The 27,830-nt window shown below is 45.5% G+C and overlaps 1 long non-coding RNA gene across 1 annotated transcript in view; it reads right to left on the bottom strand.

Annotated features, from left to right (window-relative positions):
* Positions 1 to 567: 567 nt before the first annotated feature.
* Positions 568 to 27,830, bottom strand: part of LOC131420451 (uncharacterized) — a 32,408-nt gene continuing 5,145 nt past the window's right edge. Inside the window, exons 2-3 of the long non-coding RNA XR_009223543.1 lie at positions 14,439 to 14,587; positions 568 to 9,558 (exon numbers count right to left, since the gene is read on the bottom strand). This is a non-coding gene — a long non-coding RNA (uncharacterized LOC131420451). The remainder of the gene's footprint in view (positions 9,559 to 14,438; positions 14,588 to 27,830) is intronic.

Raw genomic sequence — 27,830 nt, 5'->3', positions numbered from 1 at the left:
TTTTCATTCAGAGCAGCATCTGTCAGATATTTCTTCATTAATCATGTTTGCCCACCCAAACGCTCACCCATATTAAAAAAAAAAGTATATTCCCAGATACGTGTTTTATATAGGTACAGCACTATATTGGGGTGTGGCAATTCCTCCAAATGCTTTTTATCAAGCCATGGGACAAATTTCAAACCACTTTATCATCATATTTGAGCTTTATGCAGACCCTGTGGTTTCCATAGTAACAAAATCACTTCACAGTATAAGAAACATGTGGAAGATTATAGGAAAAAAAAGAGGGAATTTGAATGGAACAAAAGGCAGGAGCTAAAGTCAAAATTTCTTGGGATGCTGGAAGATTTTTATTGCTGTTTTGTATATCTCAAAAGACTAGTACAAATCCTCTTGATGTTACTAGGTGTAAATTGTGTCAGTGTTCTCATAATCTTTCAGGATCCCAGATCATCTTACTCCAAGCTATGGTCTTACAGATGCCTACACTCCTCACTGTGTGTGTGTATCTATGTATATCTATGTGTATATATATATATACATATGTACATACACACACAGATATTGAAGATCTGTGATCTTTTTTTAATTTTCGCTGAGGAAGATTCACCCTGAGCTAACGTCTACGCCAATCTTCCCACATTTTGTATGTGAGTTGCTGCCACAGCATGGCCACTGATGAGTGGTGCAGGTCCGTGCCCAGGAACTGAACCCGGGCCGCTGAAGTGGAGCATGCCAAACTCAACCACTAGGTCACCCACATTTTGTATGTGGGTTGCTGCCATAACATGGCTGCTGATGTGTGGTGCAGGTTCGTGCCCAGGAACTGAACCCGGGCCGCCGAAGTGGAGCGTGCCAAACTCAACCACTAGGTCACAGGGCTAGTCCCATGTGGTCTTGTTTTTTAAAAACTGGTTTCACCATCTTAGCTCAGGAACTGGTAGTATGATAACTTTCCACAGGACCTACCTCATTTTTCTTTTATGCCCACACAAGCACTAAGACAAGCTGAACTCCTATTTGGATAAATTGTTGGTTACTTGGCAACATCATTCATTCATTCACTTGCCCATTTGTGAGAGACAGATTTGTTGAGCATCTCTTATGACAGACAGGGTCCTTGTACCAGAGACAGAGCCATAAGTTAACAATTATGATACCTGTAAGTGCAATGTGAGTAATGTATGAAGGGCTTATGTGCAACTATCCTGGCCTCTAATCTGGTCTTCTCTGTGACCAATAGCTCACATTTCCCAAGCTCCCAGGTCTATGGGCAGCTCAGCTGGCAACTTGGGTCCCTTACCTAATACCTGGGTTGCAGGCTCTCTTGTTAGAGGGTTGGGCTGTTGGGTCTTTTACTTATTAACTTCCATGGTTAAGAAGACTTGTGTTCTTAATCCTGTTTTTCCTACTATTCTGATTAGATATACTCCTAGCACTTGGGCCCCAACGTGATGAGAACTAGGACAGGATTAGCTGGGAATTCTAAGACAGCATCTATGTTTGTGATGCATCATTAAGCAAATATCATCTTTCCTGGGTGATGAATTTCTCCTTTTGGTTATGTTAGAAACTGGAACCAAATGAAAGCCCTTTGCCACAACTATTCTCAGTGATAGGAGTTGGGACCATTAGTTCCAGGGCCAGAAGATAAGCCCAAACATCTCCCCAGAGACTGACAGCCAGAGTGAATTCTGACATCCTCCTTTAGTTCTTACCAAACAACCTGACTGTTTTGGAGGTCTTCCTAAGGAGATGGCTCTTCTTGTGAGGGCGTGCCCTCGATAGCCAGTGGAGAGGGCTTAGTTGATGCTGCAACCTGGGAAGTAGGTGTGTCCAAGAAAACATCAAAGGCATTAGAACTGATCTCTGGAAAGAAGTTCTGGTAATTAAAATCTCTGCCCTCTTTCTCTTTGAGAAGGATTTTTGTCCCATGACAACATAATAGCACTAATGCACTAATAAATGTGATCTGAGTGTGTGGCTGGAAATACACACAATGGTTAGGGACACAAAACTGACTTTAGTGATACACCTCTGTCCATGTCTGGGGCAAACCTCTCCTCCTATGCATTCAAGTCTATCCCTCTGCCCCCTCCAGGACCCAGCTCTCTGAATTATTCCTTCTCTCTTGTATCTTCAATTACTTTCTTTTCTCTGGCTTCTTCCTTTTTATACACAAATATGTGCAAATCTTCCCAAACCTTAAAAAATGAACCACACAAACAAGTAAAACCTTGCTGTCAGCCCTCTCTTTTTGACCTCTTATAGTTGAGTTCTTGTCTCATCATTCAGCTGAAATTCCTGATGAGATTACAGTCACCTCCCAACTGCCAGATTCAGAGTCCTGTTTTCCATCTCCATGCTTGTATCCTCTGCAGCATCCAAGGCTCTCGAACATCCACTCCTTTTTGATAAATGCTCCTACTGTGGCTTCTACACCATTACTCCCTCTAGAATTTCGCCTGTATCTCTTCTACCTATTCTTTGCAATTTTCTTCACAATTTCTCTGCCCACCCTTAGAAGTCAGTTTCCCAGATAACATCCTATCCTTGGTACTCATCCTTCTCTCTCACTCTGTATATTTTCCCATATGAAATATTCTCCCAATGAAATTGCCATTTTTGTAGGTAAAGCATGATCAAATGTTGGTGATTTCATATGGTCAACCCATATATCTCTATTTCCAGCCCTGATCGTTCTTCTAAGCTTAGACAAATATCTTCAATGACCAACTAGATACTGCCAATTGGATTGTCTTAAGTCATCTAAAAGTTAATACATCTCAAATGGAACTGTTTTATCCCTAACCTCCTTTGCCTCAGGTATTTTTGATCTTGGTTCATAGGGTCGCCATCTCTTTAGTCTCTCAGGTTAGAAATTTCAGAGACATTCCTGAGCTCTCCCTCTCACTTCCATAGACAATCAGTCACAAAGCCAGAGGATTCTACTTTATAAACATCCCCAGGGTATTAGATTAGGCCATCACCATTGTTCACCTGGGGGTGCAATTGCTCTGCTTCTACTTGCACTGCATTCCAGTTCATCCTTTACGCTGCCATCAGAAATATCTTTCTAAAAAGCAAACCTGACCATGTGACTCTAAGACTCATCACAATCCTGTTTCGACCTACAGCAGTGGCTCACTCTGATCCCAAATCCTTCACCACAGTCATTCTGATGGAATGTCTTGTTGTTTTCTGAAATACCAGACTCTTTCACAACCTTGTGCTTTCTTCTGTCTGAAATGTTCTCCACATTCTCTAAGAAACTCCTACTCAGCCTCTGAGAGCCAGCTCAAAACCTCCTCTTATATCAAGCCTTCAGCCACTCTTCCAGCCAAGCTGGTCCTTCTCTGATTTCCACACGCTTTGCCCATATTTCTGTTCTAGTGCTTATGGGTCACCCATCAGTTTAATATCCACTTACATATTGGTCTTCTCTAATAGATTAGAAACTCATATCATGTCTCTCTCATGACCCATACTAGATACTTAATAAACAGCTATTGAATAATTAAGTGAGGTGACTGAAAGAGACTTGCACCAAGATCCAAATTCTAGGTTGAGACGGATTAAAGAGTTCTTAGGTCTAGGGTCATGTTTTGTGTATAAAACAAAACATGTTTTGTTGCCCTGGATATATATCCACTCTGCTTTCCAAGGTTGCAAAATGAAAAAAACGAATATTTACTAAGTCTGTGGCATTTGATAAATAAAACACTAAATACAAGTTGAATCTCCAAAGCCAAGTTACAATTGAGAATGTCCACATTACAGTGAAATGGTACGTTTCACTTTCAGTGGAATTGCACCATGTGAGAAACGTAAAATGTTATGGCAGTATTATTTCTATATTCAGAGTGTATCCATTTCTTCTTTTGTTGAAGTGATTTGAGTGAGGCTCCCCCTGGCAATTCAGAGGAAGTTGTAGACCAGAGAAGGTAGAAATAATTCAACCTTTCATTTAGTGTTCCTTGACAAATTAGAAAGACCCCTTCTTGATACAGGGTCCCAGTCTAATCTTGATGACCAGAAAGGAGGGGAGACCAAAATTGTTAGATCATTGGTCCTCAGGGCACCAGTAGTTACCAACACTCACTGAAACCCTGAAGTAGAAGAGAGAAGGAAAGAAGAAATCACATTCAAGTCAGTAACTCAGAGTCAGTATAAATAACTGACACGTGGCCATCTTCTCTCAGATATGGTGGGCTGCTGTTAACATGGTGGATGCCCCTACATTACTTAGCCCCTGCCTAAAGCAGTGATTTCCATTCCCTGTCTCATACCTGTACCAAATTACCTGTATTTCCCTACATATAATGTGCCCTTTCCTGCCTCTTTTGCTTTTGTTTGTGCTGTTCTCTCTGCCTAGAATGCCACTTCAGATTTCCCTATGCATTTTGATGAATGAACCCCTAATCAGGATAAATTCAGCTATCATTTCTCCAAATCAAGCACTGACCCGTTCCTTTTCCTTCCCAAGGTGGGTTAGATGCTATCCCACAGTGCCACCATGTACAGTTGTGCGGGTTTTTCACTGCACAGTGTCACCTAGCTGAGGAAATAAATTCCTGAATTCCAGCCCAAGTTCCACTGCCTAGCATGTGCCTTTGGGGCTAGAATTGTTTCCTAATTCACAAAAAGGCAGACTCGTAATGCCCCGTGCATATTCCCATCACTGCCATGACCACAGTGTACTATGAATATCTGTTTGTTTCCCCAACTAGACCCCTGGAGGGCCAGCTCCTGTACTAGTACAGAGTTTGGCACTGAGTAATTGTTTGTTGAAACAAATGTTGGATTCTAACAACTATTTGGAACTAGACACTGTCCTAGGAATTTTAGATGCCTTAAATCATTTATTTCTCACAACAATCCAAGGGAGGAGGTACGATTTTAACCAATTTACATAAGAGTAAACTGAAGTACCGAGTGATGAAGAAAGTTGCATAAGTCATACAGCCAGCAAGTGTGGAGCCAGGATTTGCTCTTAGGCAGTCGGGCGCCATAGCCCATTCTCTTAGCCACTGCACCGCTCTGACTCTTAATGAATGAAAACTTGTCAGGACTCTACTGCCTTGTGTTTCTCCTCCTTCAGGAAAAGAATGTCGTTGTTTGCAACATCTGGGAACCCTGCTCCCAATCAAGACACGTTCCCAGACATCCCTGTGTCTTCCCCGCACGATGTAATCTCCCATGCCCCGAGAGCTGGTTCCCAATGGAGTCAATCCTGCCTTCCTTTTCTAGAGAGCGCTAGAGAGATTCCATATACAGAAGGCGAGCTGGAGGGCCAGGCCTTCTAGGCAAAGGTGTGTGGGTCTGGGGTTTGCAGAAGGAGGCAAGGCGTGCATCATGTAAGGGAGAAAGGAAAGGGAAGGGACTGATCACAAGTAGGGTGACAGGAAGAAAAGGATGAAGGCTGAAACCATTCATTTAGTCACTTAGAACAATTAAATATAAAAAGGTCATTTTGAAGAGAGCTGGCTGGATAGGGTTAGGAGGAGAACAGTACTGTGGATGTCTGTGGGAGTAGGGGATGGGGGAGAAAGAAATCATCAGCCTTGCCACATCAGTAGGGTAACTTCCTCTAATGTCTCTGTTGCTGAGAATGAAGATGAATAGTGTGAGAACTTTCTCTAGGTTCTGGGAGGGACACGGCTCAAAGTCTTGCTCAGAGCAAGGACTGCCAGCAGGACAGAGCATGCTGGGGGTAATTGAGGTAATGATGTAAGTAAGAATGGAGGCTCTGGGGGGCATGGACTAAGCGTGCCCTGAGAATGGCGAGAGGCATATGGAAGGCTCAGGGAATGAGATGGGGCTTTGTGTTCTAACGTTCATGAGAGAAAACTCCCAGGTCAGGCCCACATTCCTGACCACGTCTAAGGTCCTCGATGCTCTCTGATGTGTGTCCAACCCTCCTCTCTCCCCTTCTCTGCCTCTCCTGGGCCACAACATCCTTGTTAGCTGTGGAATGAGAATGAGACCTGAGAGAAGGCATCCGACTGGTTCTGGGCTGAAATAAAAAATGCCTGGCAGCTGGTGTAAGGCCAAGCCCGTGGCCAGGTAGCTGGTAGTCAGGAATTCCAACTCTCTCTCTCACACTGACTCAGCCTGGGGCCTGTGGGTCACAGCCTTAGGGTGACTCGGTTTCTCAAACCTTAACAGAAGGATAATAATACTTTCTACTTTGTGAGGGGGTATTAATTAAAGTTTGCAAACTGCGTGGCAACGCAGGGATGAAAGGGTTAAAAACAAAGTGTAATTGTGATGCATGGTAGGTCGTGTCACTTGCAGGGAAGCATGCCATCTGTGTTGTGATTAGAATTGAAGTAGACAGAGAATCCATGTTAGAACATAGGCCCTGTGGAGAATGGATCTCATTGTAGAATGGGTGTCAGAAGACGCAATGGTCCCCAAACTAAAGTCAAGGAGCAAATGTGGATTTGTATGGAATGTGTGTTCATGGGCTGATGCTTCTCCCTATAGTTTTGTAAACAGTGAAGGAAGCTGATCTTCAAACGTCACACATTACAAGTTTTCCTTCAGAGACTTCTCTCCTTAACCATTCAAATCCTGCAGAGACCTTGCTGACAGAAAACACATCCCAGGTGAGCACAGCTGGGCGGCAGGTAGCGGATAAGCGATGCTTGGTGAACGAAACCTGGCACTTTTCCTCTCTCCAGAGCAGCCTGTCTCTGGGAGGCCAGAGAATGTGAACTTGCTGATTCCGGGTCTCAAATTCCTGCTGCCAGCACCACTTCCTCCTGGCCCCCAAGCCCATTCCGCTGCCCTGGAGCACTTTGAGACAGGAGGCCATAAATGACACGGCTGTGACAGAGCTGTGATTGCAGAGTGCTGCTCTCTTCTCTATGTTTCACCTGCGCTGGCTGACATCCTGGAGCAGCTTCTGCTGCATTGGCCAAAATGATGTCGTGTATGAGGCTAATTTTCTAGAAATGAAAATCAAAGTCTCTTGGAGAAACTGGAATGCCTTACAGATCACAGAGGAGCGCTCCTACAAACATCACATTGCTGTGTATGTGGAGACATCAGCAGCGGCCTGCGTGATGGAGATGCTTGCCTCCGTGCCTTGATGTGTGAAGAGACTGAAAAATTAAGAAAAAATGTCAAAACTGAGAAGTCTTGAAAAGCTTTAAATTCTTGTCAAGGTAGGCAACAACCGGGCTATCAGATCAGGGAATTCCTGGCTTCCTTCAAGAGCTGTATTGATTTATTGAGCACTTCCTGTGTGCCAAGCACTGTTCTGGGTTCTGGAACACAGCAGTGCACAAACCAGATGAAAATTCCTATCCTCGTGGGTATCATTCTGGTGAAGAGATGTCCAAAATGGAGGAAAATGCTTATAGCATCACAGCTTGAATGACTAATTCTGTTTCGGGCTGTCCTGCCTCTGTATGGGATTAGGACCTTGGTCCAATCCCAATCCCACTGCATCTGTCTCTATAAATTAGCAAGGATGAAAGTGTCTAAAATTAGGGGTGGTGGTTGTTGTTTTTAACTTAGAAGTGGGAGTCATATTCAAAATATTTAACAACTCATGTAGCACAAGTCTCTCCAACTGGGGAGAGGCTTGAGGAAGGGTCTCTTGTTCTTCCTCCTGCGGTTCTTCCTCTGTTCAGTGTTGCAACTTTGAAATGAGACCAAAGCTGAGTGTTCAACAGCACAAGCTTTACTCAACGGCCAAAGAATGGAGGAGTGGGAACAAAGTTCGCTTACCAACTTCTCAGCTCCTGGGGTGATTAAGCAGCTGTTATAAGGGGTCAGGGTAATGAAGGGGAGGAATATTCACAATTGTTTGGGGAAGTGGACAGGCTTTTCAGGGAAATCGGGTGCCACCTCTTTTCTCTCCTTATTTGGTTATATCCTGCCTTTGCCATGGCAGTTGTAAACTGTCAAGGCACCAGTGGGTGTGTTATGTAGCATGGTAATGTATTACAGTGAACATATTTTGAGCTGTTGGCTCTATATTAGGTCAAGTCAGACCGCCATGTTGCCTTCAACCAGTTTTGACTGGTTTTGTTCAGCCATCTTCTCCTTCCTTTCTTTGTGGTTTCCTGCAAGCTAAAGAAAACACATTAGGCTTGTTCTGAGCAGGGTTGTGGTTATTGTCTTATGGGGGCAGGGGCAGGGGTAACAAGACGGTGGGAGACTTCAGAGTGGGGCTGCTTGGGGCATTGGCTATTTACCAAGTGGCATGAAAGTATTTCAGTACTTGAACTGCAGGATGGCTATACCAGACAGCACTAGATGAATATCAGTCCTACTCTTGAAAGAATCTAGAAAAGGATGAGCCCATGTGAGGTCTCAGTCAATACTCATTGCTAAAATATCCAACAGCCGCTGGAGGAAATACTTCAATTTAAAATTTTGAATCTGAATTGGGACTCACAGCTCCTGAGTCTCCATAACCTTATAAAATGACTTGGAAAACAAGGTGGCCTTAAAAAGCATCATAAGTGGCAGCCAGGTGGAGCAGAGCTATCAGGGGCACCCAGCGCCTTTGAAAATAAACAGTCTTTACTAAAAAGAATGCGCCAGCCCCGGATATGCTTTGATGTGGTCATGTTTTCTTCTGGATCTGCCCTTGCCCCCTGCACATGGTTTACGCAGGAGGTGGCCAAAGAGGAAGCCACACCCCTTTGGCAGGTAGACTGGAAACATTGTTGGAACGGAACATTTGCGAAGCAATGCTAGTTGTGGTTGCCAGGGTGCTAGCATGTTACCAGTCCTTCAGGTTCCCAACTTGTCATCACAGCTGGCAACACCCCCTGGCTTTTATTGAAGGCATAATTGGAGAGTGTCCGATGCCCGAAGGGCTTTGCTGATTGACAACCTTGAAAGTGGTGGAAGAAAGATATTGAACTGAGGCAAGCTGTTGCCTGTGCATTATTTCTTTGCTCACAGGTGGAGCCTGGCAAGAAATATCTTCTCTATGGAATGCACAATAACGCCAAGGACGGCTGGAACAATCAGAGGCTGCCTGGGAGAGTTACCCACCCCCTTAAAAAGAAACATAGCCTAATCTCATCAAATTTGCTAACAAATAGTTTGCATGGTGAAAGAGGGATGTCAATCACCCACACCCCTTCCTAAGGGAAACGCCCCATCTACTGCCCCTAATGGGTGCCCACATTTGTACCACATGACCACTGGGGGCCAGCGGACCCCAGGGAGGTTAATTCACAGACTTGCCAGAATCCTGTGACACGGCCCACAAACAGAGAGCTGGGCCAATCTGGTTTTGCCTCTTGGGATTGTGACCCAGGAACTATTGAGAGTCGGACAAGTAGGTGCTGTGGCTGGCAACCATTGGCTGGAGTCAGAGGAGGGTGCTTGGGGCATTCATGGCTGTGCAGGTCAGATGGCGGGGGAGGTTATAGGGAAGAAAAAGGCAATGTTGTGGTGGAACTGCTTCCTTGCTTCATTCAGCCATTATTAGTGAGTACCTACTACGTATCAGGCCCACTGTAGGTCCTGGTGATCCAGCAGGGAACAAAGCAGACAAATCCCGGTTCTCATGGAGCTGACAATCTAGTGGGAGAGACATAAAACAACGAAGAAAAATAAGAAATATATCTCAGAGAGTGATAAGCGTTGGGGAGGTTTAGAAATAATGTAGGAAAAAAATGGAGGGGGAATAGATGAAACAAGATTGGTAAAATTTAGACATCTGATCAATGAGGGATGGAAGAGAGTTCATTATACTATTTTTGAGTATATTTAAAATTTTTCATAACAAAAAATTTAAAAGAATGTAGGTAAGTTGGATAGGAAGTGTTGGGGTGGGGTGGGCTTAACAGTTTTAGACAGGGGGAAGGCCTCACTGAGAAGATGACATTTGAGCAAAGACCCAGAAGAAGTGACAAGCAGATATCTGGGGATGCATGTTCCAAGCAGAGGGAACAGCAAGTGCAAAATCTCTGAGGCAGGAGTGTTCCTGGAGTGTTAAAGGACCACAAGGTGGGCAGCATGGCCGAAGCAGAGTGACTGAGGGGGAGGTACTAGGTGAGGGAGGGCGTGAAAATCATATAGGGTCTGTGGGTCATGGTAAGAATTTTGCCTTTTACTCTGAGTGAGATGGGGAGCCACAGGAGCATTTTGCGCAGAAGAGGGACATGATCTGACATGAGTTTTAGCAGATCCCAGAGCTTTTGAAGTGAAGATCCATTAATTTCTACCTCTGGGGTCCACTGAGTGTCCTTGAACCTTGGACCACCCCTCAGCGCTTTCCTGACCTAGTTATATTATACCTCCTGTTCTTGGACGTCCTTGGAACTCCATTTCTTTTTCATTTCCCATGTATTCCCACAATAAATCTCCTTCGTTTGACCCAGCTTCAGTGGGTCTCTACTCCTCAAACTGAAACAAACCACAGGAACAGCCACTTTTTCTCATTATGTAGCTGCTACTTTGGAGAGCAGGCAAGGTGTGCAGCAGGAGCTCCTGGGCTGTTCTCCACCTCAGCTCAGGAGGTGAGAGGAGAATGCCACAGCTCAGGAGGTGAGGGGACAATAACGCAGCTCAGGAGGTGAGGGCACAATATTGCAGCTCAGGAGGTGAGGGGAGAATACCACACCTCAGGAGGTGAGGGGAGAATGTCACAGCTCAGGAGGTGAGGGGAGAATGTCACAGCTCAGGAGGTGAGGGGAGAATGTCACAGCTCAGGAGGTGAGGGGAGAATGCCACAGCTCAGGAGGTGAGGGGAGAATGTCACAGCTCAGGAGGTGAGGGGAGAATGCCACAGCTCAGGAGGTGAGGGGAGAATACCACAGCTCAGGAGGTGAGGGGACAATAATGCAGCTCAGGAGGTGAGGGCACAATATTGCAGCTCAGGAGGTGAGGGGAGAATGCCACAGCTCAGGAGGTGAGGGGAGAATGTCATAGCTCAGGAGGTGAGGGGAGAATACCACAGCTCAGGGGGTGAGGGGAGAATGTCACAGCTCAGGAGGTGAGGGGACAATACCACAGCTCAGGAGGCGAGGGGACAATACCACAGCTCAGGAGGCGAGGGGAGAATACCACAGCTCAGGAGGCGAGGGGAGAATACCACAGCTCAGGAGGCGAGGGGAGAATGTCACAGCTCAGGAGGCGAGGGGAGAATGTCACAGCTCAGGAGGCGAGGGGAGAATGTCACAGCTCAGGAGGTGAGGGGAGAATGTCACAGCTCAGGAGGTGAGGGGAGAATGTCACAGCTCAGGAGGTAAAGGGACAATACCACAGCTCAGGAGGCAAGGGGACAATACCACAGCTCAGGAGGCGAGAGAACAATACCACAGCTCAGGAGGTGAGGGGACAATACCACAGCTCAGGAGGTGAGGGGAGAATGTCACAGCTCAGGAGGTGAGGGGAGAATGTCACAGCTCAGGAGGTGAGGGGAGAATGTCACAGCTCAGAAGGTAAAGAGACAATACCACAGCTCAGGAGGCAAGAGGACAATACCACAGCTCAGGAGGCGAGGGGAGAATACCACAGCTCAGGAGGTGAGGGGACAATACCACAGCTCAGGAGGTGAGGGGAGAATGTCACAGCTCAGGAGGTGAGGGGAGAATACCACAGCTCAGGAGGTGAGGGGACAATACCACAGCTCAGGAGGTGAGGGGACAATACCACAGCTCAGGAGGTGAGGGGAGAATGTCACAGCTCAGGAGGTGAGGGGAGAATGTCACAGCTCAGGAGGTGAGGGGAGAATGTCACAGCTCAGGAGGTGAGGGGAGAATGTCACAGCTCAGGAGGTGAGGGGAGAATACCACAGCTCAGGAGGTGAGGGGAGAATGTCACAGCTCAGGAAGTGAGGGGAGAATACCACAGCTCAGGAGGTGAGGGGAGAATACCACAGCTCAGGAGGTGAAGGGAGAATGTCACAGCTCAGGAGGTGAGGGGAGAATACCACAGCTCAGGAGGTGAGGGGAGAATACCACAGCTCAGGAGGTGAGGGGAGAATACCAGAGCTCAGAAGGTGAGGGAACAATAACACAAAGTCTATTTGAGGTGACACTTCCCTCTGATTTCATAAGTCCTCAGGTGGTCTAAATTTCGATGGTATTTTTATTTGGAAACTTGAAAACAAAAAGTACACTTGAACCAAGAACAAATTTAGATATACCTATTTATTTTTTAAATCTCATGTTATGAGAAATAATAAAATCCAAAGATGTTCCCTATGCTCCTCAGGTACTGAAATGTGAACCACTACCCAGAAGTTAAGAGGTATAACCAGTTGAGTAAAGGTGGCCAGTAAGAGGAAGAGCTTTTAATTATTATTCTCTGCCGCATTTGATGGTTAAATCAGGGGCCTTCCTTTAGGGTCTTATTTTTCTTGGCATTTATCATGTCAATGAGGTTGAAGAACTACTATCTAAAAATAGCATCTAGTGCTGTGTCTGTCAGGTCTCTAAGCCCTCCAGTCCCCGAAGCCAACTTCTCTCCTCACTCCCATCTAAACCTCGAAAAACCAACCCTTCCTTTGCTTTCATGTGGGTCTTGCCCACAAACAACTCCACCAAAGCCAGGACTCACACATGTAAACGTGCTGGAGGTGCCCACGTGACTTCCTCACATAAAAATGTCACAAAACCAGTTTGCTAGGGAGCTCTCACGCTCTTACTAATGAATGAACACGTATGAGCTGGACAGTTTCTTCTAATCACATTATTTGCCTGTGGAATCCTTTCGTACTCAGGACAGATGAGCCAAATGCTGCATTTTTTTTTCCCACTGAAAATGTTTTACTCAAAAAGGAAAATTAAAAAAAAAAAGATGTTTTTTTAATCCACTGGACTCTTTTTGCCTTGCGATTTGAAGAATTGTCCTAATATTGAGGCTAATTAGGATGTATGTAGTGTTTATATATAGTGCTCTGTATTTCCCTCATATTTATAGTCAGTAATCATTTAATATCTTGTAACTGCCTCTCCCGCATGGAACTGGCTGATTTTATCAATCTTATTTTATAGAAAATGGCAGGGCAGGTGGAGAAAGGGGTCCAACGCCTTACTGGGATCATATAGCTGCAGGGATAGAGTTAGAATTAGAATGCACGCTGCTCACCTCTGGGGCACACACAGCAGCAATGTTCTTGGCCTGGGGCTCCCCCAAACCAACAGGGCTAAGCCTTCTTACAGTGGTTAGCCCAGGCGACATGGATTTTGTACCTCGATCAACATGATGTCCTTCTCTATAACATGATAGGACCACAGGGAAAAGAGGGCTCTCACCTATCCTAGTGGGCATGTTCTATTTTTTATCCTTTGACTCAGCCTGAACACCTACACTTAGGAAGGCAAAATTGCCAGACAGTCCTCAAAAGTGAGGGCTTCTTTGTCACAAGGGCATTAATTCTTCCAGGCTACGAGGGTATTTAGAAGGGAGCTGAGAGAGGTTATTCTGATTCTGCAGCAAACTCAGCTCCAGGAAGAAGGACCTAGGTACTGAGAAGATTCTGGCTCAAAAGTGACTTTGTTCCTATCTTTATTTCCATCTGAAGTACATAAATTAGAATAATCTCAGTTTATCACTATGAGCAAGGAAACAATGGGAACTATCAGCCTATTCACAGCTGCCAAAACTTTTCCCAAGAAGCAAACTGGTTCTCAAAGGATGATCAGCTAATGACATGTTCTAGCTAATGACATGACATAAATACCTGCCACTTTATTAATATGCCAAAAGCCAAGTTAATTTGTTCTGGTTTTCCATGAAGGTCACCTAAAGCTTGAACTCTGCGTTCTTTACTGTGTGTGGTTTTTCAGTTCAAAACAATGATGGAGATCATTTTCTTCTGATTCCATATGGGAGTCTTATTATCATTTTACTTCCTAGTATTAGCTACAGAATTAGCTAGTATTTACTACAGTATTAGCTTCTGTAATAGATTGATCAAATATTTTTTCATGGCTAACATAATAGGAGTCTCATATCCTGCATAGCTGGTGGCTTTCCTCCACTTGATGATCCTGAGACCCAAGCTTCTATCTTGCCTGATATTCTCTGGGCCTTACCATCATCTGCATCAAGCTGGCAGAAGGGTAAGGAGAATATGAAGAAAGTACACCCACTTCTTAAAAGCCCTGACCTGGAAGGTCAGATGTCATTTCTGCTTCTATCCCCTTAGTGAGAACCAGCTACATGGCCACACTCAGAGGCAAGCGAGGCTGGGAGTTAGTTAATTACCTGGTTGGGCAGCCAATTTTCAGCAATAACTGTACTATGAAAGGGGGAGTAAAAATGTTGGTGGACATCTAGCCATCGCTGCCTACTTCCTTTAGTAATAAAAGTAATTAATGAGACTTATTTTTTGTGGTACTTTGAAACTTGGTGCCCCTTTAGAACATGCCCAAATTTCACATTCTGCCTCTTATACAAAATCTTCAACTGTCCGTGGAAGGCGGAGAGCAACGGTCAATGCTACGTACCTATTGTGTGTGAGTTCAGGCCTGTCAGGGCCTGTCCAGAAGGCTGCAAGGAATTCTGTTTGCATGAGATCTGGATGAGCTTCAAGGAGACACAGTGCATGGCTGAGCTGGGCATGAAAATAGGAGTCCTTTACCTTGCAGACAATTAACTGGATGAGGAAGAAACCACCATGAGAGAAGGAGAAGGGCTGAACGTTCTAGGTGTGCAGATTCTGCACAGGAAGGGTGGGGCTGGCTGTATGAGATCGGAGTAGAGGGAGATAATTACAGTTAGCATTATTGGAATTACTGGGTTTTATTACTACTGAGAATCAAACCTCCTACACAGCTTACTGTTTACACCTGACTTTACTAGTCTGTTGTCTTCATCCATAAGTATATTATTCTGGGAAACTCTTGCCCAAAGAGATAAAAGTTGCAGATAACTTTATTGATCATTGCAGGAACTTCCTGAAAGACCTATCAACTCTTTAACTAAAAAAGCATCAGACAACAGTTTATACACTAAGACACTTTGAAACTCTTGCCTCAAAATCCTCGCCTTGCTTTGTCCACCAATCCTAAACTATAATATCATGATCCTTCCTCAGTCCTGACCATGCCCCCATATAAAACCTGTCTTAAGCCAGACTTCAAAATCTCAGTAAATATGTCTCCTTAGCCCTTCCTGCTCTGAGATGCTACTAAGGCTCTGAGAAGAAGTGCTCTCCTTTATAGCTGTAAGCAATAAAGTCAGCTGTCAGCTTTGACTTATCAAGTTGTTTTGGTGATATTTTGCACTGTCAGCATTCCACAATATCTCTTGGTCCAGAGGATTTGTGCCAACTTCCAAAGGGAAGGGAAACTGTAATAAAATTAAAATTGTACTCAAATGAAAAAGTGGTTCCATTGGCAGCTCTAAGCCACTCAATAGGTCCAAGTGCTTATTGTTGTTGTTAGTGCTGTGGAGTTGATTCCGACTGCTAGCGCCCCTGTGGACAGCAGGGTGGAACCTCACCTGGTCTTTTTGTGCCATCCTCTCACCTTTCTGCACTATATCAGACAATGCTCCGCTGCTATTCATAACGTTTTCATGGCCAGTGTTTTCGGAAATGAGTGGCCAGGTCCTTCTTCCTAGTCTGTCTTAGTCTGGAAGCTCCATGAAACCTGTTCACCATGGGTGACCCTGTTGGTATTTGAAATCCTGGTGGCATAGCTTTCAGCATCACAGCAACATTCAGCCACCACAGTATGACAACCAATAGATGGGTGGTGTGGTTCTCTGAGGGAGAAACGAACCCGGACTGGGAAACAAACCCGGGCCGTGGCAGTGAGAGCGCCAAATCTTAACCACTAGACCGCCAGTGCTGGCAGCTGTCTCATACTTTGGCTGAATAAAGGTCTTTTTAACAATGGTGAAAGAAAGACCCACCTCTAGACTGTGGTTCACAGAAATACAACAAAGTAACTAGAGTTGTTGCAGGACAGTCAGGAGGCAGAGGGAATCTTGAGGGTAGAGTGGCAGAAGGTAGAAGGAAAGTTAATACTGCTTAAGAGCACACTCAGGACATCTCAGGGGCCCTTGACCAGGCAGCAATCATGATTTCATGAATGGAGCTCTTAGCCCATATCCTAGGTACTTTTCTCTACATGATCCTCCCCTAGCCTGAGGATGCATGGTTATGCATGAAAGATTGGCATCTGGGAGACCCGTGGTCATAAGAATAGAGTCCCTCTGTGATCTGTCTCCAGACACCTGAGCAGCCACTAGAAAGAGAAAATATGGGAAGGGGGTTAACACCAAGCAGACGAATGCCTATCAGCTGCCCAGAAAATGAAGAGAGAGAGAGTCAGGGTCTATGGGCTCTGGGCTATAGAGTAAGGAAAGGAGGAAAGGAAGTGAAGAATGTGTGATACCCAAAGTAGGAAGGAGTTGGAATTACAGGAGAACAGTCTACCAGGAAAGAAGCTGCTTTTTTCTTGATGAACTGAGATCCAATCAGCCCTGAAGACCCCTTCCACAATAGGATTGTGGACCAACATTGAATTCTGGGCTGGGTTAGGGATGGAGGAAAGAAAATGTGGAGGATTTATAATCCACCAGGATCAAGATTTGCATTAAGTACTTCTGATAAAATCTTCACCCTCCCTGAGAAAATTATCAGGCCATCAGTCATGCATACTATAAACTAAATTAGTGATTCAGCTTTACTTTCCTCCTGATATTTACATGAGGAGGGAGAAAATTCGAGTTTGTATGAGAGTAGGGGAGTTTGAGGGGTATAGGGGTATTGGGGGAAGGAGAGGGAAAGTTTGTGTACAGCGTGGCACATTTCAGAAGAAATCAGGTATGGCAGGATGTCACAACGGGGCCCTGAAGCCAGAGGAAGTAGCGTGACATTCACCGTGTATGTGGGATGTTCACAGATGAGAAGGGGACCAAACAATCCTACTTACAAATTTATTTTCTAGGCCAGAAATCCTGCATCTTTGGACTAGTATTGGCCAGAGTGTGTAATCTGAATGATGAAAATATTTGGTTAGCCCTGACCTGCACACCTGAAAAATAAATATTTTATTTTAAAGGTAGTTACAAAAAGAAATCTTAAGAATGAGAGAGAGAAACCGCAAAGATCTGAGCTGTCTATAGAAGGACGGCAGCCTTTTTTTCTGTAAGTGTAACAGATTATCTGCTTGGGGAGTAGAGCCTCTTCACTCTCAACCCCGACAACTGAGAAACCTACACTGAAAACCGCAAAGTTGGGTTCATGTCCTCGGAGAACCCCGGAGATGTTCAGCTGAGCATTCTGTTAAACGTTTTGAGACCTGGTGAGAATTGTAAACTCTCCTTTCTCCTAGTTTCTCTGCTGTAAAACAGAGAAAAATCAAAACAAGGGTCAGAGAGTTATTTCACTTGGAGGAGATCCCAGGAAGGACCACGTAATCCATCAAGTGGAGCAGATGTGGTCAGAAAAAAAGACTGGCCAGAGAAAATCCATCTGAAGAGCCTCGGCCTTGTTGACGGCTGGCGGGAAAGACAGCCCGGGATTCCTACACCCTCTGAAGGTGACCCATCATCGCCTGCACCATCAGCCTCATCAGAGTCAAGGCTTATTTATTTAACAAATATATATAGAATACAGAATAATGTTTGCCTTAAAAATAACATTTATTGAACTTACCTTTACTGTAGAGACATATGAAGAGGTAAAGAAACAAAAGTATAGGTTATATTCTCACTTGTGATAAAATAGATCAACAAACAAACATATCCAGGGTCACAAAATACAAATACACAGAGAGGCATAATCCACAATTTATTTATTCAATTCCTGATTGATGGACACATTTTTTGTTCCCCTCCTCCTCTTTTTGTTGGTATTACAAATTTTGCCACTATGAATATCCTTGTATGGATATCTTGGTGAACTTTTACTCAGATACCTATAGGTTAAATTCCTAGCCCTAGGATGGCCAAGTTAAAGGTAATGCATAAAAATCATGGTAGGTCATAGCTTCCCTTTACTGAATACCTACTTTGAGCCCAGAAAAGTTCTATATATTATTTTTAAACATCATAACAACCCTGCAAGGTCATTAATATTATCAGTGATCACAGGTGAAGGTGGCCTGAAAGGCAGGCAGGAGAGGGCTCCCGCCTTAGGTAACAGCTGTGAGGGGCACGGCTGGCATTCAGTCCCAAGCCTTTCTAACTTGGAAATGACACAGTCATTCAAAGGTTACAAATAACATTTAAGAGGAGATCATTGAACTGGAAGGGCCTTGGCCATCTCCTAGTCCAAACCTCTCAGTTTCAGACATGGCGGGGAGACCCTAAGAAGCTCAGTGTCTTGTCAATGGCCATGGAGTTAGATGGGAACCCAGGACCTGCCTCCCAGCACAGTGACTTTTTGAGGACGCTAGTGGGTTTGCATGTTTGGGCCACAGAAGCCCTTCTTCCAAAAAAAGGCTTGTATAAAATGTATAAACTCAGAGGTGCTCTGCTTGAATCGAGGGAGGAGGCCCCAGAGCCTGGTTCTTCCTAGTTCTCTACTATTCTCTCACTCTCTCTCTCTCTCTTACTCTCACTCACTCACTCTCTCTCTCTCTCTCTCTCTCACTCTGTACCTCTGGGGAACATACTTGAAAACCACCGATCTACACCACAGCTCACAGCTGCCGTCTGTGTGTGGCGTTAATCAACCTCGTTGTGCTGGGCACGCCCGAGAGCTCTGACTTCTTCCTCCAAATGGCTGAACAGGGCCTCAGGGGCCACCCTTTGTGCTGTGGGTTCCTTGGCCTCATCCTCCTGCCTGCAGGAGGCCTTGGTGATGCAGCCATCAGCACTTCTTGTGCTCCTCGGACACGCTATTACAGAAGACATACCTAGGACATTGGGGCTCTACAAGCCCACTATCATTGAAACTAGAAGAAAAGGGGAAAGGTAGCGAGAAGAAGAATAATCACAACATTTTTAAGATGTGAGAACCATCTTCCCCTGCGTGGGGTGGCGAGGGCGAACAAGTACAGCTGCTAAACTGACAAGACTGATAAGCATTCTTGGGCCGGATGCCCCCTGAGAAGATGGGTAAAAACATCAGAAGCCATGCATCTAGAAAGGAAACCAAACAGGAAATTTGATGTGAGTCATCAGAAAGCAGACTGTAGAGGGGCCATGAGGCTTCGTCAGAGACGAAGTGCAGGCTGCGTTGTTCAGGGGCGGTGGACCAGAGAAGTCACGTTAGCCGAACCTCAGAGAGAGACGCAGAGCGTCTGGGTTTGCAGAAAGCTGAAATGAACGGATTCTGCTGCTGGGGATGGGACAGTCTGGGAAATTGGAAATGAGCTTCAGCGTCAGGTCTTAGGAGAAGAGGCCATTTTGATTCGCCAGTGGCACCAGGTGTTCTGTTTCTGAGATGATGTAAAAACCTTCGGCAGACTGTGTAGCTTCAGCTCGTTTTCTGGCCATTTATCCACCGATTTCTGTGTCACCTGCCACCATAGGGGCTGGGAGGCAGTTAGCATTTTCATTCCCGCCAGCAGGCACAGAATAATCGGAGTTACACAAAGGTAAGCAGGGTTCCATTCGTTAAGAACATCATCTGAGGTGAGTGAGGCCTGCAGTTAGGTCCTTTTGTGGGGGTCCCTGGAGTCGTCTGTCTAGGAGAGAGGGCCCTGTGGTCCCTGGTCTTCTGCTGTAACTGGTCTCTCCCACAGGTGGAGAAGGTAAGAGAGAAAGGTGGGAGCAGGGCACCAAGAATTGTGATGCTGACTGACAGCTGGAGAGCCCTGGACACTGAAGAGACTCCCAGACGCTAAGGGGAGCACTGGGCACTGAGGGGAGCCCCAGACGCTGAGGGGGGCCCCGGGCACTGAGGAGAGCCCCAGACGCTGAGGGGGGCCCCGGACACTGAGGAGGCCCCAGACGCTGAGGGGGGCCCCGGACACTGAGGAGAGCCCCAGACGCTGAGGGGGGCCCCGGACACTGAGGAGAGCTCCAGACGCTGAGGGGGGCCCCGGACACTGAGGAGAGCTCCAGACGCTGAGGGGGGCCCTGGACACTGAGGAGAGCTCCAGACGCTGAGGTGGGCCCTGGAAACTGAGGAGAGCCCCAGACGCTGAGGGGGGCCCTGGACACTGAGGAGAGCCCCAGACGCCGAACACTGCTTCTTGCTCACACCAGCTCCCCCTCGATCCTCAGAACTGACAACGTTTGCAGGCCCAGTGATACAAGCTTGTGATGCTGATAAGAGGATGTCAAGGTAGTTTTGAAGATGTTCAAGTCATATCCCATAAGGACACTGTCAAATACTGCAGGCTGAAATGGAAGTCTGAGAGAGAAAGTGCCAGAGAAACAGTCCTGGACTCGGACTCTGGCTTCAAGGGTCCCTCTTCCCACTGGGCTCTTTGTCTCTCTCCTTTCCTGTGTTATAAAGGGGCTGGATTCAAGGATCTCTGAGGCCATTCCCACCAACACGAGTGGCAGGACACTGGCTCTTGACTGCTCCCCCTACACTCTGTCGCTCCTCTCTCTATGCCACCTCGTGTAGTAATAAATCTAACACTAATGGAGTGTCCGCTATGGTGCCATTCAAAGTATTTACAAATGTGAACTCACCTAATCCTCATACAATCCTATGAGGTAGATACTATTATTTCTATCTTACAGATGAAGGGACTGAGGCACAGAGAAATTATGTAACTAGCTCAGGGTCACACAGCTGGGAAGTGGCCACGCCAGGACAGAAACATACTTCCTTAAGTGTATGGTCATTCAAAAATGGCCAAAGGACTTGAACACATATTTCTCCAAAGAAGACAGACAAATGGCCAATAAGCACATGAAAAGATGTTCACCATCACTAATCATTAGGGAAATGCAAGTCTAAACCACAACGAGATACCACTTTATACTCATTAGAATAGCTATTATTTAAAACAAACACCCAGAAAATAACAAATGTTGGCAAGATGTGAAGAAATTGGAAACCTTGTGCTTTGCCGGTGGGAATGTAAAAGGGTACAGCTGCTGTGGAAAACAGTATGATGAGTCTTCATCAAGTTAAACATAGAATTACCCTATCAATCCAGTAATTCTACTCCTAGGTATATACCAGAAAGAAAGGAAAGTAGGGACTCAAACAGAGACATGTACACCAATGTTCATAGCAGCATTATTCACCACAGTCAAAAGGTGGACACAACCCAATTATCTGACACATGAATGGACAAACAAAATGTAATATATACAGATAATGGAATATTATTCAGCCCTAAAAAGGAATAAAGTTCTGACACATGCTACAACATGGCCGAATCTTGAAAACATTATGCTATGTGAAATAAGCCAGACACAAAAGAACAATATTGCATGATTCCACTTTATGCAGTACCTAGAATAGATAAATTCATAGAGACAGAAAGTAGATGAGAGGTTATCAGGGGATGGGGGGAAGAGGAAATGAGGAGTTATTGTTTAATGGGTACAGAGCTATTAGAGACGATGAAAAAGTTCTAGAGACGCATGGTGGTGACAGCTGCACAGCAATGTGGATATACCAATGCCATTGAATTGTACACTGAAAAATGATGAAAGCAGCAAATTTTGTGTTATGTATATTTTACCACAATAAAAAATGTGTACAGCCAGACTCGTCCCCAACAGCACACGCCTCATGTCCCTCCTACTCTAGCACCGTTAGAGGTGCCCTCTTCCTTTCCAACTCAGCGTCAGCATCTCGGCCTGGGACAAGACCATGATCTCGGCTGCAGGTGGGCCCATCTCCTCACAAAAGCCGTGCTCACATCTGCTTCCCAGCCCCTGCTCGCTGCTGGCGTGCACACCGGTCTAAACCCTACGCTTAACCAAGAAACCTTTGCCAGTCTACATTGGTGCTTTCGGCTCTTTTAGGAATTTCCCTAAGACCTGGAGTCCATGCCAGGATCTTAATGCTGAATTACACATTGTCTTGTACCAGTGTCTGCATGTGTAACGACTCCGTGTCACCAACTAGACTCTACTTTGGATCCAGAGTAAAGGACAGAAGTGGAAATGCAGAAAACAATAAATAAAGTCTTTGTGACTTGCCTTGAAAGGATAATACCACTGACTTTTATGTCAACTCCAGCCTCTATATCACCTTTTGGTTTGGTCTGTGTTGAATGAATTGCAATTTCCAAAGTTAGGACTAAAGAAGGGACAGATGGACATAATTAGGGGGATTAGGAAAGGAATAATAGGAGTCAGCCAGGCCGAGCTCTGGTTCATTAACAATGGCCTTTGATTAGAATACCGCTCTTGGAGTAGCATCTTTAGAAATCTCAGCATTGAGAGGCTGTAATAGCTTATAGTGTTATCAGCTCTGTTATTTTGTCATTTTATTTCTTAGCTGTTTTATATTCTGGGCACAGAACCAGCTGGGAAGGATACCAACCCAGTGGCATTGGTGGTAGTGGCCAGCTGCAGGTATGGTCTGTATTGAAGCCTTGGCTTTTATTCAAGGCCTTATTGTACATTCCTTAAATTGCTTGATTGGTCACCTGGAAAGAAGTGATACCATAGGGTAGGTGGGGAGGGGAAGGCATGGCAACAGGGGAAGTGTTTAAAGGTCACAAATTATGCAGTACCTCGTAAAAAAAATTCTAATTAATTCAAAGCACCTTTGATGATTTGCTTTTACCCCTTTTATACTTCTGTCTGTGTAATGAAGGGCAACATACATGCAGGCTGATGCATTCTGACGTACCTGGCCTGGGTGTGACCAACCAAATTTTCCTCCCGCTGCAGACGCGAGGCGGCCAGGCCTTCCCCGCCCGGATTGGGAGGTGAGGTCGGATTGTGATAAACAGCGACCTCTAGCGTGTGATTCAGGATTTGCATATGGCTAAGAGCACAGAAGAAAAATAATAGAGATGGGAATTCTTAGCAAATGCCCAACAAAGGCGAGATAGACATTTCCTCCTTGTTTTCTCTGGTAGAGAAGCTGAGGACTGACGGCTGAAGGTTTCATTTTCGTTGCTCTCTACCATCAGTACTGGGGATGCTATTCAAACGTTCCTTTTTTTTTTTTTTTTTCCTCCAGCCAATTTCCTCCAAACAGATCGTTGGGATTTGTTTTTTTTTAAAGCCTTCTCGGTTGCCTTTAGGGCTTGAACCCGAGAGTTCACGCAGGATAGCATCAGCTTCTCCGACGGTGGGGTGTGTGCACGCTGCAGAGAGTTGAGGCCAAGAGGTTGGGAGAGGGGAGCTCAGACAGGGCCAGAAGGCAGTGCCTCCTGGGAGCTGCGGGGAAGGTCAGGGCTTCTGCTCACCCTTCCTCAGTGACAGCGACCCTCAGAGGGTGGGTGGCTCTCCATTTCTACTTGAGGCTGTCAGCTCTTGAAGACTTCCTTCCCCTGACCTGGTACTTCCATGTGCAGTGATCAGCTGGAGAGGGTTCTCGCCCTGTCTCTGCTCCTCTTGTCTTCTGCCCCTCCACTCTTCTGAAGCAGATTCTGAGTCTCAAGGGTGATGTTTAGGCCAAGTTAGTTCACAGGCTAAGGGTGTTCATTCTCTCTGAAGATTGGAGCCAGAGGGTGACCTCTGAGCTCTGTCAGGAGCCAGGAGGAGATTCTTCAGAGAAAGGCTAAAATCACAGTTCCTGGCCTATGACTTTGCTGTTTTGTGATGGGAATAGGGATTTGGGGGTTTGGAAGGGAATGCATTTTCCTGTAACTTCAACCCATTGAAGGCTGATAGACTCAGTGCATATTTGCTGGAATAACTGGGTTTGCCCTGCTGCTGCCTTTTAACGAAGTGTTAAAGTAGAAATGCTGCATTTTTTGCTGTTGTTTTTTAAGCTATAAGCACATCATGGTACTCGGGCTTTCCTGGTTTCATCAGTGCTTCCTCCTCCCTGAGTTATTAGATCAGGGACCTAAGCAATTATTTAAAGCAGGAGCCATGCTTAGAGTTGACAAACCAAAGCTATAGACTCACCCCCTACGTAGCCATGTGTTCCCCTAACGTCACATTTATATGCCCGAGCGGGGAGCGACTGGTGAGGATGAGCACATAAACGCGGTGACAAGAAGATACAGGGAGTGGTGGGAATTACATGACCAGATAGAGCCGGTGAGGCTCAATCAATTCAGCAAGTTTTCCCAGATGGCATGGCTGAGCATGTGGCACAGCTTGGGAACAGGTTTGAGGCAAGGAGAGGGACAAGTTGAGAAGGGCAAGGGGGAGGGACACAATCAAGAGGCTAAGATAGGCAGAGCTCCCTGGTCTTCTATACAAAGCATCAACACCCGGGCTCTATCTTTAGAGATGTGGAAAGTTGTTAAAATCCCAGCCCAAGAAGGATAATAAAAGTAGAGTAAAAATGATGGTTCAATAAAAACAATACTGATGGGGAAGATAATTCTGACTGAGGTGGGGAGGGTCGGGGGGGGAGGGTAGGTAGATTTAGAGCAAAGAAATCTGAGGAGCAAGAAGTTTCCCACTGGAAATGACCAGTGTCTGTCCTCAGGCTGTGACAGTATAAAGAGAAAGATACATAGAAAGCCAAAATAGCAAGAGAGGAAAGGGGCAACAGGATTTGCTACTGAACTGGATGAATAAAAGACTAAAAATGAACCGAAGATTACTCAGAAGTTCTCCATCATGGAGTTGGCAACATGGTGGCATTAACCAATTGGGCACTCAGGAAGAGCCAGCTTTTTCTGGAGGTAGATGTAAGGACTGTGCCCTGTCAGCAGAGTCCCTGCTGGAGAAAGATTGGGCTCACTTCTGGTCCTCGCTGTCAACCTCTGCCTCCTCCAGGCATGGTTTCCATTCATCCACCATGCACTTTCACCCAGCAGGTGCCAGTGGCTGTTTCAGGCTTTCTCACCTTCCTCAAATCTCCAAACTGCCTCTCCCTCGTCATCTCATCCTCTTACCACTCACCTGCCAGAGCAGGGTAAGGCACCCAGAAGGAAGCCACCATGCTCTCCCCTGTCTGGGTATTTCCAGACACTTTCCCAGATGTTTGCCTGGCTTGCTCCTTCACTTCATTTAGCATCCTGCTCAAATGTCACCTCCGTGGTGGTCTTTCTGGCCATCCTATCTAAGGCAACACTCCTGTCTTCATCTACCCTTTACGCCACTTTATCTTTTCTTAATAGAACTTCATTGCCAGCTGATATATTATATATTTATCTGTGCTTTCTGTTTTTCCCCATCAGACTGCAACTCTTCACAGACTGTTATGTTTAACATTGAGTCTTAGCACATCCAGCAGTGCCGGCCACACGGTAGATTTTCAATGAACATTCATTCAGTGAGTGACTTACCGAGTCTCTATATTTAACATTGTTGGCATCTCCTGCCTTCTGGAAATGCCAGTCTCTTTACAATGTTAGTTCTTGTCTCTTACTCTTTGATTGCAGTTTCTTTGTTTTCTGTTCTATTGTTTAAGGCTCAGGTTCTCAACATGTACTTTTCTCTTTCTCCACTCCATTCATTGGGGATTATATGTAGTCTCAGAGCTTCATCTCTCACATCTATGCTCCTGTCTTGGCATCTCTTCTGACTTCCAGACCCATATTTCTAGTTATCTGGTGGCCATTTCCATTTAGATGTCTTACTGTCACCTAAAACTCCCAAATCACCTTCCACTGTCAGAGTCACTGTCCCTGCCAATGTCACTATCTTCCTTCCACTCCGCAGGACTGAAACCTTTCAAATTCTTTTTATTCCTCTCTTTTTACATTTTTTTTCCCAACCTGTGCCAAGTTCTACAGTTTCTTCCTTCAAAATTAAAGAAATATTTATTTATTGCCTAATATATGCAAAACTGTGTGCTAAATGCCTTGGGGTCAGTGTTATAAAGATTCTTATTCTACCCTCCAGAAGTTTGTAATCTAGGCTGAGAGGTAAAACATGTTTGGTAATTAGAATTTAAGGTGGAAAATAATGAGTTACAAATTAGAGTTATGAGAATGCAGAAGAGGGAAAAATTACTTCTACTTAGCTTAGGGAAGACTTCAGGGAAGAGGGACATTTGAGTTGGGCCTTGAGAATTAGGTAGCATTTGGACATGCTGATCCTGGGGGAGGCCTTTTGGATGGAAGGAACAGCATGAATAGAACCAGAAGCAAGACAGCCATGAGTGAGGGCGGGGCAGTGAGAGTGGAGTTGGATAGAGCCTCAAGTGTGTGAGGAGAAAGAATGGGAAGGAAGGTTGGGGACTTTTTATTTCACTTTGAAGGCATTGGAAAGAGATTTAGGAACACTGAGCAGATAAATCATGCATCAGAGCTGTGTTTCAGGAATGTTCATCTAGTCATAGCCTCAAAAATGGGTTGGAGGTGAGAAATGCAAAGCAGGGCATAATCATCTAGGCTAGAGATCACAGCAGCCTAAACTTGGGCAGTAGGAGTAGGAGATGGGGAAATGCAGGGAGATGGAGGAGACACTGGTGGGGAAGAATGAACAGAACGTAGCATCCAACTGAACGTGGAGAACAAAGAAGAGAGAACAGTAGCAAAAACGATGCTGAGATGTTGAACCCCAGTGTCTGATTCCCATGTCAGAAGTAGGGAAGACCAGAAGATCAGACATGAGAAGGAAAGTGATGAGTTTAGCTACAGTCACAGGGAGTTAGAGGTGCCATTGGGACATCCAGGTGGAGCTTCCAGTAGGTGGTTAAACATGTGAGTCTGAAACTCATGAGAACGGTCAGATCTAGAAACAGCAATTTGGAGGCCGTTACCAAGGTGAGAGTTAGGTCAAGAGATTGATCACAATTGCCAAGGTATTTGTAAAAAGAGAATACGAGATGGCCAAAGATGGTCGTGGTGAAACACCTCCATTTATGAGACAGAAGGATGAAGGATCCAGAGAAGGAGCATAAAGAGAGGAGGAGGAGAGGAAAGTGTCAGAGACGACCAGGATGGCAGTTTCAGGAAGGAGTCGCTGACACCGTAAATGCTACTAAGACATGGAAAAGGGTGGAAGTTGAGAAGAAGCTGTTGGGTTTATGTGACCTCATGTCCTTCCTTCATCCTCCCTTCACCTGTACTCCCCTAGCGGAGGTCCTCATTTCAAACCCCTGGAATCCTCCCCTTCTCACTTCTCCCTGCTGCTATAGCCTGCTGCTATAGCCCACCACCAGGACAATCCCTCTAGGACACCATTTTCATGATGTCATCTCTCTATTCTATAAGGAGGCAGAGTGGTGTAGTGGGGACAAAGCTGGATTGAAGAGTCAAGAAATCTAGTTCTCTGGCTCTGCCACTAACTAGCCATGCGTGCTTGGGCCGGGTACCTGAATTTAAGTCAACATATAAATTCTCTTCCTCTCTAAATTCTAGGATCTCTTTCTACCACATCAGCCTAAACAACCTTCCCTGGGTTTATTGGGATCTCTCCAAAATCCATCTTCATCTCCCTCTCCACCCTTGCATTCTGAGTTCTCAAAATGCACCTGCTCCCGTCAGATGGCCTCCTCCTGGTCCTGTAACCAGACTGCACTGATTCCTGCCTCTGTGCCTTCATCTACTTGGCTTTTCTTGCCTGAGTGCCTTCTGATTTCTCCTCTGCCTGTCCAAATCCTCAAGTCCTCCCCAGCCAGCTCAACACTCATTTTTTCCATGGAATGTTCCCTGACCCCTCCAGTTCTCACTGATCTTTCTTTCTGCTGAACTCCTGGACATCTACATAGAACATCTAAATCCTGTTTTTCTTATTTTTAACAATTTGCTGTTGTTTCAGGCACAGTTAGTCTTGGTACTCCCATGAGTTGTAAGCTCTTTGGGAGAAATGGACCACATCCTATGTGTCCTTTGTATTTCTCACAGTATATTGCTCAGCATGTCACTGAACACCTAGTGTGTTCTTTACATGCATTGGTTAGTCAGAGTTCTTCAGAGAAATGGAACACACGCACA

This window comes from Diceros bicornis, chromosome 23 (assembly GCF_020826845.1).
Source record: "Diceros bicornis minor isolate mBicDic1 chromosome 23, mDicBic1.mat.cur, whole genome shotgun sequence".
Taxonomy (NCBI): domain Eukaryota; kingdom Metazoa; phylum Chordata; class Mammalia; order Perissodactyla; family Rhinocerotidae; genus Diceros; species Diceros bicornis.
This window is presented reverse-complemented; position numbering and strand designations above follow the sequence as displayed.